At 38.0% G+C, this 13,594-nt stretch overlaps 1 long non-coding RNA gene across 1 annotated transcript; it reads left to right on the top strand.

Moving 5' to 3' along the window:
* Positions 1-5,674: 5,674 nt before the first annotated feature.
* On the top strand, positions 5,675-11,122 carry LOC116524259. Its single transcript, XR_004257244.1, has 2 exons — positions 5,675-6,742; positions 9,616-11,122. It is a non-coding gene; the product is annotated as an uncharacterized LOC116524259 (long non-coding RNA).
* Positions 11,123-13,594: the final 2,472 nt, after the last annotated feature.

Below are 13,594 nucleotides of genomic sequence, written 5' to 3'. Positions count from 1 at the left end.
CCAGAACTAGGACAAATGTTTTATTGACCTTTAGTAAGCACTCTTCCCAATAAATGGTGTGGATCAGCTGTATTGGAATGGGCTTAAGAGAGTCGGAGGAGTTAGATTGCAGACAGTGAATACAGACAGTTATTTCAGGGAGTTTAGCTGTAAAGGAAGAAGAGAAATAGCATAGTGGTTGGAAGGGGGAAATGGAGTCAAAGGTTTTTTTATTTTTTTTAAGACAAAAGAAATGTATACAAATGGAAATGATCCAGTAAAATAGGAAAATATGATACAGGAGATACAGGGGAGAATTACTGGAAAGATATCCTTGACTAAATGAGATCAGATGGAATCTCGTGCACAAGGGGTTGGTCTAAGATAGGAATACAAAGAGTTTATTCATATCAGCGGGAGAAAGGAGTAAGTATATGAGCACAGATGTAGGTAAATGTAGTAGGTCATGGAAAGTCTCTGAATTTCTTCTAGTTTTCTTGTTGAATTATGAAGGAATACCATCATATGAGACTGAATATTGAAGAGAAAGGGAATTGGAGGTTTCAAAGGAAAGGGTGAGAAATGGATGAGATTGACAGTGAAAAGCCTAGGGAAACAGTGTGATTTCTAGGCAGTGTTAAATGTTTCACTTGAGATTATTGATCATTATTTGAATGTAGGATCAGTCAGCTATTTTTTTCTCCAGCCCAGCAGCTCTGTGAGTCTGGGCCCAGATTAGGTGGAGATGTGATTTAATCAGGGTTGGGAGTTTGTCAGACAAGTGCGATGAAGAGGACAAAGAAGTTGAGGGTATGTGGACAAAGAAACTATTGACCATGGAATTTAAGCTTAAGAGGAAAAATGAGAGTATAAGGGGAAAGTGAGGAGCAGTGGGAAAGTATGGGATTAAAGGATTGTAGGCCCTGATGGAGTTAGAGGGATGCTGGAGTGGGAATAATGGAGGAAACAATGGGTTTAGATAAGAATGCTTGTGAAAAGTGGAGTGCATAACCTTGAGATTATAGAGGAGCTGCAGTTTTTGGTACTGACAGCATAGGGAATGATAGTGGGATAAGTAGCAGAGGTAAAGGATAAGGTAAGATCAATTAAAACAAATTCTGGTCTATCAAGCAGGTGTGCTGGCTCACGCTTATAATCCAAGGACTTTGGGAGGCCAAGGTAGGAGGATCTCTTGAGCCCAGGGCAATATAGGGAGACCCCAATATAGGAAGACCCCCTTTCTGTAAAAAGTAGATTATCCAGGAATGGTGCCACACACCTGTGGTCCCAGCTATGCAGGAGGCTGAGGTTGCAGTGAGCTGTGATTGTGCCACTGCACTCCAGATTGGGTGACAGAGCAAGACCCTGTCAAAAAAAAAGAACTCAGAATTCAGAAAGGATTATCTATGTGAATAATAATGTTAAGAGGCTGTCTCAGTAATGCAGGCTAAAATAACGGTAGCTTGGATCAGGATGTTAGTGGTAGAAATGGTGAGAAGTGGTGGGATTCTGGATGTAGTTAGAAGGTGGAGGTAGAGCCAAACAGGATTTCCTGGCATAAGATATGAGACAGTCTAGGATGGCTCCAAGATTTTTGACCTGAGCAATCAGGAGGATCGAATTGTCTACTGAAATGAGAAGACTGGCAGGGGGAATAGTTTTGGTAAAGGTATTCATTTTGGACAGGTTAAATTTGAGATACTCATTACACATCCAAGTGCAGATGTCAAGTTGGTTATGTGAGTCTGAAGTTCATGGGAGTGGGCTGGACTGGAAATGTGAATTTGATAGTTACTAGCATAACTACTTATAGCCGTGAGACTGAATGAGACCACCAATGGGATGATTGGAGATAGAGAAAGGGTCCAAGGGCTGAGGTGTTGAAATGCAAGACTCTCAGCTATAAAATTTTTGAACTTCATAAGGGCAAGAATTTTGTCTCATGGCAGGCCTGCTAGATGCTTATTCAGATTTCTCCCCTTCTTTCTAAGAAGATCATGCTTTGAGAGGAGCAATGATGTGGCTAATGGACATGAACATGACCAATGTTCACTCATGTAGGCAAAAGTCATAGGATTGAATTCTAGGAAAGTTAGAAAGAGTGAGGAGCACAGGCAGCTCAGCTATCGTGCTTTGTTTTAACCCATGTGTGCCCTTGCCCACCTTCCTTCTTGGAATGCAGATAGAATGCAGAAGGTGCTGGAGATTAAATCAGAAAGACTGAAAATTTCCAAATGTATCTTGGCATTATGGAGTAACCAAAATAGCCCCAAACTGCCTGCACCAGACTTTACATTATGTGAGAAAAAAACAAAACTCCTCATTCATTTAAGCTGAGGAAAGTGGGGTGGAGGCTTACAGCAAAGTGTATTCCTTAATATACATTTGTGTTGTTCTCCACTGTATCCCCTATATCTAGAAATATGCCCAGCATGTGACAGTTGCTCAATAAATATTGATTGGGTGAATAAATGAACATCTAAGAATCCCATAAAATGGCTTGATGTAAAATGAACATCAAAAAAACATGTTAAAACAGTATGACGGAATAGAGTCCTATTAATTACAACACACTATAAAATATTTAGACTCTAACAAGCTATATAAAAGATGATTACGAGGAAAAATTATAAAGCATTACTAATGACATTTAAAAAGCAAAATATATTAAGGCATACCATTTTCCTAAATTGTAAGACTATAATTGGTATTATAGAAAAACAGTCCTCCAAAAATGATACATACATCTACTTTTGCCACAATTTTAATCATCATTCCAATTGGCTTTGCTTTTGTCTGTATATTTAAACTTAAAAAATAAAACTTATTTGAAAAAGTGTGTGAGAAAAGTCAAATCAGTACTTCAAAAGAATAATTGAGGCCAGATGTGGTGGCTCACACTTGTGATTCCAGCACTTTGGGAGGCTGAGGCAGACAGATTGCTTGAGCTCAGGAGTTCGAGACCAGCCTGGGCAATAGCAAGACCCTGTCTCAATGAAAAAAAAAAAAAAAAAAAGAAGAAGAAGAATAAAATTGTATGATTTGGGAGATTTTTCCCTACTACTATTAAAGTATACTCTAAAGCTGCCATCATTTAAATAGTATGTTACTAACACAGGAAAAGAAGAGTGGAATAAAACAATTCATAGAGGAGCTTATTGAAGTGAGGGAAAAACAAAAACAATGTAAAGTCAATGGGAATTTAATATATGTTAAGAAATGGCACTTCAGATTGGGGCAAAATTATATTGCCATGCTACAAACAAAAATACATTCCAGATGGATTATATATAAATTATTTTTTTTAATTACAAGCAATCTAGAAGGGCTTTGAGAAGCGATTGAATAGCCACTGTTGTGGAATGTGAGGGAAAATGGGGGAAACACAGACCTATAGACCTAAGAGTTTCATTCAGAAGACATTTCCTGAACACCCATGAGACCCTGTGCCAGGTGCTAGGGATAAAAAAGATAACACATCTTTTGAAGATGTCTTCAGCTTGAAGGAGTTGGAATTTAAGCTACAGTAAGGGGTGTTTTAAGTTCAGCATCATGAGAAATTTTCTAATTCAGCTGGCTGTTGTCTACTTGGGAATATGGTGGCATCCCATCTCATCTGAAACCACAGGACCTTTAGAAAGCTTAGCTTTGGATTAATGGAGTGCTTATGTTGGGGTGTCTACATATCTAACCCTGACCTCAGAGTTAACACTTGTGTCAAAATTGGAGATGGCGAGAAGGGACAGGATGGAAAAACCAAAAATATATTTAGTCCATCTTTTCATTTTGGCTTCCTGCCTAAAATCAGTCATAATGAGTTGGATTTAAATAACAGATCATGGAGAACTCCTGAATGACTGGGCTCATTGCCAAAGCAGTCTGTTCCACAGGAAGAAAGATTAGGTTTCTTCTCACTCACTCACTTTATATGGTGAGGATGATTCTGCGCATGAGGGCTGCGTTTCTTATTTAGGGAGAGAGTGGGATAAGCAGACTCTGGTCCTGTCAGCACTAAACGTTACCTTTTTAGAAATTAATTTAAAAACCACCCCTAAAAAGATTTGTTGTTCTCTTGCCTCACATCAAGAATCTAAATAAGGATTATATAGCCACTCCTTAAATATTTTTAAGGAGAAACTCTCATACTGAAGAAAGGAAGTAAATTATTAATCTAAATGCTGCAGGGAAACTTCTGAGATACTAGAGAGTTTATCCTAACTGTATGGCCCATCTAATATTGTAAGCCTGAAATGTTATGTAGCCCAATCCTATCAGAAAAATTTAAAGTTAAAGATACAATGGTGAAGGGAGGCATGGAGTAGTGGAGGGATGTATGGGGAGAGAGCAGTTTAATAGCTTCACGTTGGTGGGGTACAAAGTTAAGAGTTCAGTTTTATCCAAGCAATTAGGTCAAATACAAGTCTCTAGATTTATTGCAGTATTTTGCAAAAGCAATCGAGTAAGACGGATGAAAGCCTGCTACTGAAAGCTTTTCACTTCTGACAAAACTTTGCACCTTCTTATAGCCAGGCCCACAATAACCGAGGGAATTTCCCCCAAGGGAGCATGCTTTTGGATGTCTCTCTCCAGTCCTAACGATTGATTCTTTGATCATTGCCCACCTGCTTCCCAGTTTTAAGTCTCTTAGCAATGAACGAGAAGGCAGCACCAGAGAAAGTCACACCTAAGGTGTACTCACACTCTTTGTTTCACAGGGTTAAGATGATTTTACGAAGCTAAAACTCAAAATGCCCAGTTTAGTCAAACTTGATGTAATTTGCTACTACAATTACGAAAACAATGGAATTTCCAGTGAAGCATACTATAATTTGACTTGTATTATCACCCACAAGAAACATCAAGTTATTTTGGACATTTGTTATAATTGTATTTTTATTATTTTTTTCATAATTGAAAAAGTAATACATGTAGTCTAAAAGGCAGAAATAATGAAATACAAAAGTTGGAAAATAAAAATCTCCTCTGCTAAGTAGCCACCTTCTATAGTTTACGTTAATCCCTGTCCCTTTTTCTATAGATATGTTCCTTCCAAGATAAAGATTTTTTAACAAACTGACATCATATGTACACTGTTCTCTTTCTCTTTACTATCAAGCATGTACATCTTTTCATGTCAGTACCTACATATCTGCCTTAATATGTTTCATTGTATACGCGTAAACAGCTGCAAACAATGCTGCAGTAAACACAGTGGTACACTGTCCTGGTGGTACCGGTCTGTCAAAGAATATGCACATTTAAAAGTCGACAGTTATTGTGAACCCCATACCACCACCACCAATGCAGTAAGGTGAAATATTTTTTCATGATTTTTGTTACAGTTGTATAAGCACATATATGTGCATTGGTACTGGGTTAAAATATAAAATATAGGCCGGGTGCAGTGGCTCGTGCATGTAATCCTAGCACTTTGGGAGGCCGAGGCAGGCAGATCCCAAGGTCAGGAGTTTGAGACCAACCTGACCAACATGGTGAAACCCCATCTCTACTAAAAATACAAAAATCATCAGGCGTGGTGGCGCATGCCTATAATCCCAACTACTCAGAAGGCTGAGGCAGTAGCATCACTTGGACCTGGGAGGTGGGGGTTGCAGTGAGCTGAGATTGTGCCACTGCACTCCAGCCTGGGTGACAGCAAGACTCCGTATCAAAAAAAAAAAAAAACTCAAAAAAAATAAATAAATTAATTTATATATATATATATATATACATTTTTTATTGTGGATTAAGGTTTTAAAAAATGAAAGTCAAAACTGGGAGGCACTTTTCTCTGTGGAAAGAACTCTTTCTGTTCCCCTGCTCAGCATGGTACCTCACACTGCAGAGCCTTTGTAGATGTCATTCCTTTTGCTTGGAACAGCCTCTGCTCCCTCTCATTTCCACCCTTTATCGGGTCCCAGTATTGGATCTTACCTCAGATGGCGTTTTCTCCAAGACTAAGTCAAGTTTACTGTTACAGGCTCTCCTTATACCACATGACTTTCCTTTACTTCCTGCACATATATGTTTATGTACATGATAACAGCATGTAATTAATGTCTTCCTCTGAGGACTCTCTGAGGACAGCAACCTTGAATATCTGCCACTATTTGTGATAATCAGGAAACTCACCACCCTCCCTTTTATTCATTCCTTCTCCGATTTTGTTCCTACCTTCACCAGACCTGAGTCTTTCATCTTTTTACTTTGATTTCTCTAGATATAGTGTTTGACTTTGGGCTCTGCCTTAGCTCTTAGCTCATTTTTTTGAGAAAACAGAGCATGAAAAAAAGCATATGTACTCATGCTTTATTGGGGGTTATAATCCCAGAGCAGGAAGAAAAAGGGAAAAAAGGAAATGAGCCAGGAAGCAGAGAAGGCAGATACAAAAAGTGCTGCATTACTTAGCCAGTCATACACTCATAAGAAAACACTGGCAGTTTCTTAGTCACCAGGCTGTCGTGGAAGAAGCTGTGTGGAATGATGGTGGCACAGACAATGGAAGGGTGGAAGGAAGGTAGGAAAGAGAAGTTCATTGGCCATCTCCCTCCTGATTCCTGTGTCTTTCTTACTAGTCAATGTTCACCTTACCGGGGATCGGTTCCTCCATACTTCAAGGTTTTATTACTTGGCTTCTGTGGAGAGCTGCTAAGGAAATGGAACCAGCTGAGTCAGACCCTTGTGCTTGAGCTACATTGGATCCAACAGCAGCAGGCGAGAAGGAGACCACACTGAAGTCTGATCCTTACCACCCCCAGCCAAGGTGAGACAGCATGCACTATGACTGCAGTAGCAACCGGGCTTCTGAGGACAGGGATGGGAGGGTTATGAGCAAGGCTAAGTGAATCTGAATGGATTATGGGGCTTTGAGTGAGCCTCATAAACCAGTCCATACACAGCTTCCAGAGCATTAAAATTGGAATTCTTTCAAACTAACTTAGCTTACCTGAACTGCCCCTGCTTCCACCCCAATTGTTCTTTGCTCCTGTTCTCTACTTGCAGAACTCAACTCTAACCCATGCAACCCAACCAGCTCCAAGGCAATCCAATCCCAGAACCTTGTCCCTGGCCTCACAATTTGTTACAGCACCAGGTGACCAAGGCACCAAAACGTCTCTATTTCTTCATTGTTTACAAGGTTCCCTTGGATCACTTCCTTCCCATCTAGATCTCTAAGAACACTGAGCAGTGGCTGCATGTCCACTAAATAAAATTAGAAATTCTAGGCAGTGGGGAGAACTCTCTGGCTCATGGAGAGTTTGGCTCCTATGTGATTGATACTGGAAGCTGTTGGAGTTGAAAATGATGAGTCAGGGGCCAAGAAAACTAAAACTGACAACTGGCCCTTAACCCATCACATCTTTCAAACAAGAAAACATACCCTCCATGCCCCATCCTCCTAAGATAAAAACATCAAAAACCCTAGGAGAGGATATGCAAAACGAGACTGTGTATGTCTAATTTGACAAAGGGTTATTTAAAAATAAATTGCTCAGGGCAAAGCACAGATCAAGAGAGTTGGGCTTTGGCCAACTCTTCCCTAATACAGTCTGCTGGCCCGAGTGAATAGGGCCAGAACCAAAGAAAATAGTCTACAATCAAAAATTTTGTGTCTAGAAACTTTCCGTTACACACTCTTGCTCTCTTGCTCTCTCTGACAGTTTTATTGAGATATAATTTACATAGCATATACAATTCACATATTTAAAGGGTACCAATCAGTGGTTTTGAAGATATCCAAAGGGTTCTGCAACCATTAACACAATACATGTTAGATCATTTTCATCACCCCATTAAGAGATCCTGTACCCTGATTAGCAGTTGTTCCAACATCTCACCCCTGGCTCTAGGCAAACTCTAATCTACTTTATCTCCATGGATTTGCCTATTCTGGACATTTCATATAAATGTAATCATACAATATGTGGGGTTTTGTTTTTTTTTTTTTTTTTTTTTTTTTGCAACTGGCTTCTATCACTTAGTGTAATTATTTTCAAGTTTCATTCATTTTGAGACAGTCTTACTCTGTCGACCAGGCTGGAGTGCAGCAGTGCGATCTCAGCTCACTGCAACCTCTGTCTCCCAGGTTCAAGCTGGTATTACAGGTGTGCACCACCACACCCAGCTAATTATTTTTTATTTTTAGTAGAGAAGGGGTTTCACCATGTTGGCCAGGATGATCTCAAACTCCTGACCTCAAGTGATCCACCTGCCTACCAAACTGCCAGGATTACAGGTATGAGCCACCGTGCCTGGCCTCCTTTTTCTTTTAGTATTTTTATCATAAAGGGGTATTGTTACAAATTCTTTTTCTACATCTATTGAGATGATCTTGCAGGGTTTGTCTTTTATTCTATTAATATGGTATGTTACCTTAGTTAATTTTCAAATGTTAAACCAATCTTGCATTCCTGGGATAAATTCTGCTTGGTCAAGGTGTATGTTTTGGGTTGAATTGTGACCTCCAAAAATTAATAGGTTGAAGTCCTAATCCCCAGTGCCTCAGAATGTGACTGTACTCGCAAATAGGGTCCTTGTGGATGTAATTAGTTAAAATGAGATCATATGGGATTAAAGTGGGCCCTAGTCCATTGGATCTGGTATCCTTATAAAAAGGGGAAATTTGGACACACACATACACGAGGAATATCATGTGAAGATTGGAGTTACATTGCCACAAACCAAGAAACTACCAGAAGGTAGAAGATAGGCCTGGAACAGATCCTTACCTAGTGCCCTCAAAAGGAACCAACCCTCTCAATACATTGATCTTGGACTTCTAGCTTCCAGAACAGTGAGACAATAAGATTTTGTTGTTTAAACTACTTAGTTTGTGGGACGTTGTTAATGGCGCCCTAGCAAACTTGTATAATGTATAGTCCTTTGTATTTTGCTGAGAGTTTTTGTATCTACATGCATAACAGATGTTGGGTCTATACTTTTCTGATATGGTTTGTATATTTGTCCTCACCTGCCTCATGTTGAAATGTAATCCCCAGTGTTGGAGACAGGGCCTGGAGGGAAGTGTTTGAATCATAGGAACAAATCCCTCATGAATGGCTTGGTTCATCCTCTTGGTGATAAGTGAGTTCTCACTCTGAGTTCACATGAGATCTGGTCATTTAAAAGTGTGTGGCTGCTCCCCTGCCCCTGCTCTCTCACACTCTTGCTCTCATTCTCACCATGTGACATGCCTGCTCCCCCTTCACCTTCCATCATGATCGTAAGCTTCCTGAGGCTCCCTGAGAAGCTGAGCAGATGCCAGTATCATGCTTCCTATAAAGCCTGTAGAATTAAACCTCTTTTCTTTATAAAGTACCCAGTGTCAGGTATTTCTTTATAGCAGTGCAAGGACAGACTAACACATTCTCTTTATTTGTGATGTCTTTGCACTTATATTTTTAGTGTTTTTCTAGGCTTTCCATATACGTCTTAACCTAGCGTAACCTACTTCAGATTTATACTAACTTAATCTCAGTGAGATAAATGTTACTCCTATAATTCTGTTCCCTCTCTTCCCTTTTTGTACTATTACTGTTATACTATATATTGTATTGCTGTTACGTCTGTATATGTTACAAACCCAAAAATATGTTGGTGTAATTATTACTTTATATATCTTTATGTCTATTAAAGATGCTGAGAAAAGAAAGCAAGTAGTTTTCCCTCAATATCCATGGAAGATTGGTTCCAGACCTCCTGTAGCTGCCGCAATTCACAGATGCTCAAGTCCTTCATATAGAATGGTGTAGTATTTGCCTATATCCTATGCACATTCTCCTATATATTTTAAATCATTTCTAGATGTCTTATAATACCTAATAAATGTAAATACTATGTTAATAGTGGTTATACTATATTGTTTAGGGGATAATGACAGGGAAAAAAATGTTCAGTACAGACTCAGCCATTCACTTTTGGGTGGAGGAATATTTTTCATTGCAGTTGGGTGAATTCATGGATGTGGAAATCACAAATACGGGGGGTTAACTGTATGTGTTTATAGTTTATGTTATAATAACCTTGTTGTCTACCATTTCTGATTCTCTTCATTTGTACCTTATTTTTTAAACAACGAGGATCCACTGAAGATATTTGGTGGGGAAAAGGTTTTAATTTGGGGGGCATTTAAATATGTAATATTTGAGGACGATTTCTCTGGCAGACGTGGGTGGCGAGAGAGATAGAAATCGGAACAGTCTGGAAGCAGTTGCTGCAGTTGGTACAAGTTAATGGAGGCCTGGACTTGGCTAGATTTTGACTCTTTTGGCTTGTGTTTTGCCTTCTGGAGCTGGTATTGCCTAAGTCAGTGAATAGACACTGACTTAGAATCAGGCATGGATAGGTATACTGATCAGGAATTGTTAGTGAACTGAAGTCACTCTAGGGATGAATCCAAGTGGGGAATAATGCCTTGTCTGTTGATTTGAGGGTCACATAAAGAGAGGCTTTCCCACGGCAAGCCTCTGTGGAAAACATGAAGCCTAGCAAATAAAGCTCGTCTCAGGACATGGTGATGAACATAAATTCAAGCAGTTATGTGTGTATAGCAATGGAGGAGGGGGAATGAGAAGGAGAGATTCTTCCCCGTACACATGTCCTTGCAGCTGTTGGGGATGAGGTTACAGACTATGGAAGAGAATGAACAATTCCCATTCCCTTTCTCAGGGCTGATGACCTCTCAGAAATTAAACAAATCAATACTGTGCCCTCAGAGGTAGCATGTTTGACTGCCCTGATTCAATGGGCTCTATTGTTTCAGGTGAATCCAGGTGATTTAATTCCTCTCTGATACCCTCTCTAGGAGATTTTGTCTGTGAATTTTTCTCTGGAATAGTTTTGTAAGATCTCAATTAGACATGCCAGTACATACAGTTAACAACAACAACAGCAACAAAAAACAAAGAACATCAGTGGAAAGAAAACATTGGTGCCATAGATAGTGTGCAGTGGTTATTCTAGTCCAAGCAGGAGGTATCCAGGGCCTGAATAAAGCAGTAGTGATGAAGGTTCACCTGCAGAATGCTCATAAAGGTAATTGAGGGTAGCAAAAAACAATAACAAAAGTTTGAAAGCTTTGAAATAGTCCATCAATCGAAGAAATCAAAGTGAAAATTAGAAAATACTTAGAACTTTTTTAAAAGGAATAAAATACCACCTTTCAAAATGAACAAAAATGCTACCTAGCACCGTTGATTTTGTACCACCTGAGTGATCTACAAATCCTCAAGCCAAGAATATCATTTAAAATGACCATGCCCCTTGGCCACTGCTGAAGTGAATGCAAATCTCTGAAGAAGAATTCTTTTAGAAAAGTTCCAAGGAATGTGATAGTACAGTCAAGAATCTAAAGACAAACAAATAAACCAAAACAAACAACAAGCCACTCAAAGTTAAGCCCCAGCATAAAGAAGCAGCTGAATGAGACTTACAAAGCCTTCACATATTAAATTATTAGATAAGAATAAGTGTATTTAATCTGATTAAATGAAAGACGGGATTAAATATTCAAATCATTTATATGAAGAGAAAAAATATTTTTAAATGACCATGGAGGTACAATAAAACAAGCTAAATTAATGCTTGGAAATAAAAAATGTAATTGGGATTTTTGCCGTGAAGAAAAACAAAATTTTTATAAAGTCAAATATATAATTTCTTTTACTTTTATTTTTTCTTATCCAAATAGTTAATCTAAATAATTTATCTAAAATTAATTTTGGTGTAAAGTGAAAGGATTTAATTTTATATTTTCTGGATCTCTACCCTCTTGTCCATTTATTAAATACACAATTTTAGTGATTTGAAATGCCAACTTTATCAGAAACAAAATCCCTATACAGATTGACATCTGCTTCTGGGATATCTATTCCATAGATCTTCGTGTTCATCTGCTGGTACCAAACTACTTTAATTACTGTAATTTTTATAATGCTTTTCTGTACCTGGTAGGGCTGATTATCCCTTATTGCTTTTTTCTGGCTTTATTCCAAAAATAATGGTGTCAGTGTTTTTATTTAGAAAGTTCAATTTATAGATTTATTTAGAGAGGATGCCATCATTACTGTCATTCCTATATAAGAATATGATACATCTTATTATTTATTCAAGTCTTTTTTAATGGCCTTAAATAATGTTTTCAAGTTTGCTTTATGGAATAATGTACGTTTCTTAAGCTTATTCCTAAGGATTTTACTATATCTCTTGTAATCATAAATTGGATACTTATATCTACTAGATGATTATGGTGTATATAGGGTGAACTGTTGATTTTTGTGTTTTAATTTTGTTCTCAACCACCTTGCTAAATTTTCTTACTTTTGGAAATAGGGATTTTTTTTTTAGTTGGTTTTTCTGGGCCTTCTGGCATAGTTCATCTCATCTGCAAATAATAATGTTTTCTTTGTTTTTCTTTTTGAACTTACTTTTTTTTTCTTTCTCTTCTCTAATGACATTGGCTAGTATTGCCCAAAGTTAAGTAATAGTGATAATGGTATTCACCCTTATTTTGTTTCTGATTTTAATGAGACTCACTGTATAGTTTCTGGCCTTTGAAATAAAGTAGTATGTTTTTCATATTAAGAAACTACTAATCTATTAGTATTGTATTAATATACTTTTTTGTGATTCAATAGAGATATTAAATGTTGTTAGATGACTTTTCAGCATCTGCACGAATGTTTATGCAGTATTTCTCCTTTGATCTATGTGTAAGTTATAATAATAGATTTCTTAATATTAAACCACCTTTGCTTCTTTTTTTTTGAGACAGAGTCTCACTTCTTCACCCAGGCTGGGGTGCAATGGCTTGATCTTGGCTCACTGCAACCTCTGCTCCCCAGATTCAAGCAGTTCTCCTGTCTGAGCCTCCTAAGTAGCTGGGATTACAGGCATGTGCCAGCACACCCAGCTAATTTTTGTATTTTTAGTAGTTGGGTTTTCACCATGTTGGCCAGCTGGTCTCAAACCCCTGACCTCAAGTGACCTGCCTGCCTCAGCCTCCCAAAGTGCTGTGATTACAGGCATGAGCCACCATGACCAGCCCACCTTTGCGTTTTTTTGTATGAGTCTTTCTTGATCATGATATATGTTTGCTTAATAATAGACTAGAGTCTATCAGCTAGTATCCTTGTTTATAATGTTTAGGGATTAGACTGTGTCAATGTTGAGTTGGTAAGATTTTGGAAATTTTTTTTCTATACTCTGGAACCATTTATAGAATATTAAGGTTTATGTTCCTGAAAGATTTGATATAATTAACTTGTAAAATTTTTTAGAAATTGATTTATTTGTCTTTTCTGGGATCAGTGTTGATAATTTATATTTCCCAAGCTAATTATCTATTACATTTATTTGCATAAAGCTGAGCAATGATGTATTCTCTTAAAATTTAATTTCCTCAGTATCTATGCTTATTTCTTCATGTTCATTTTTATTATTTATTCATGTCTCCCCTTCTTATTTATGTTGTTTGATTAGCTTAGGTAAATGTTTACCCTTTTATTTTTCCTTAGGAACATTCTCTAGGAGGTGTTTGTTTGTCCTACATTTCTTCCCTTTTCTAGTTCTTTAATTGTTGCTTTTATCTTCACTAATGTCTCCCTTCTTTTGCTCT

This window comes from Sapajus apella, unplaced genomic scaffold (assembly GCF_009761245.1).
Source record: "Sapajus apella isolate SASKATOON/1434 unplaced genomic scaffold, GSC_monkey_1.0 scaffold44, whole genome shotgun sequence".
NCBI lineage: Eukaryota > Metazoa > Chordata > Mammalia > Primates > Cebidae > Sapajus > Sapajus apella.
Note: the sequence above shows the minus strand (reverse complement) of the source record. Positions and strands in the feature narration are given on the sequence as shown.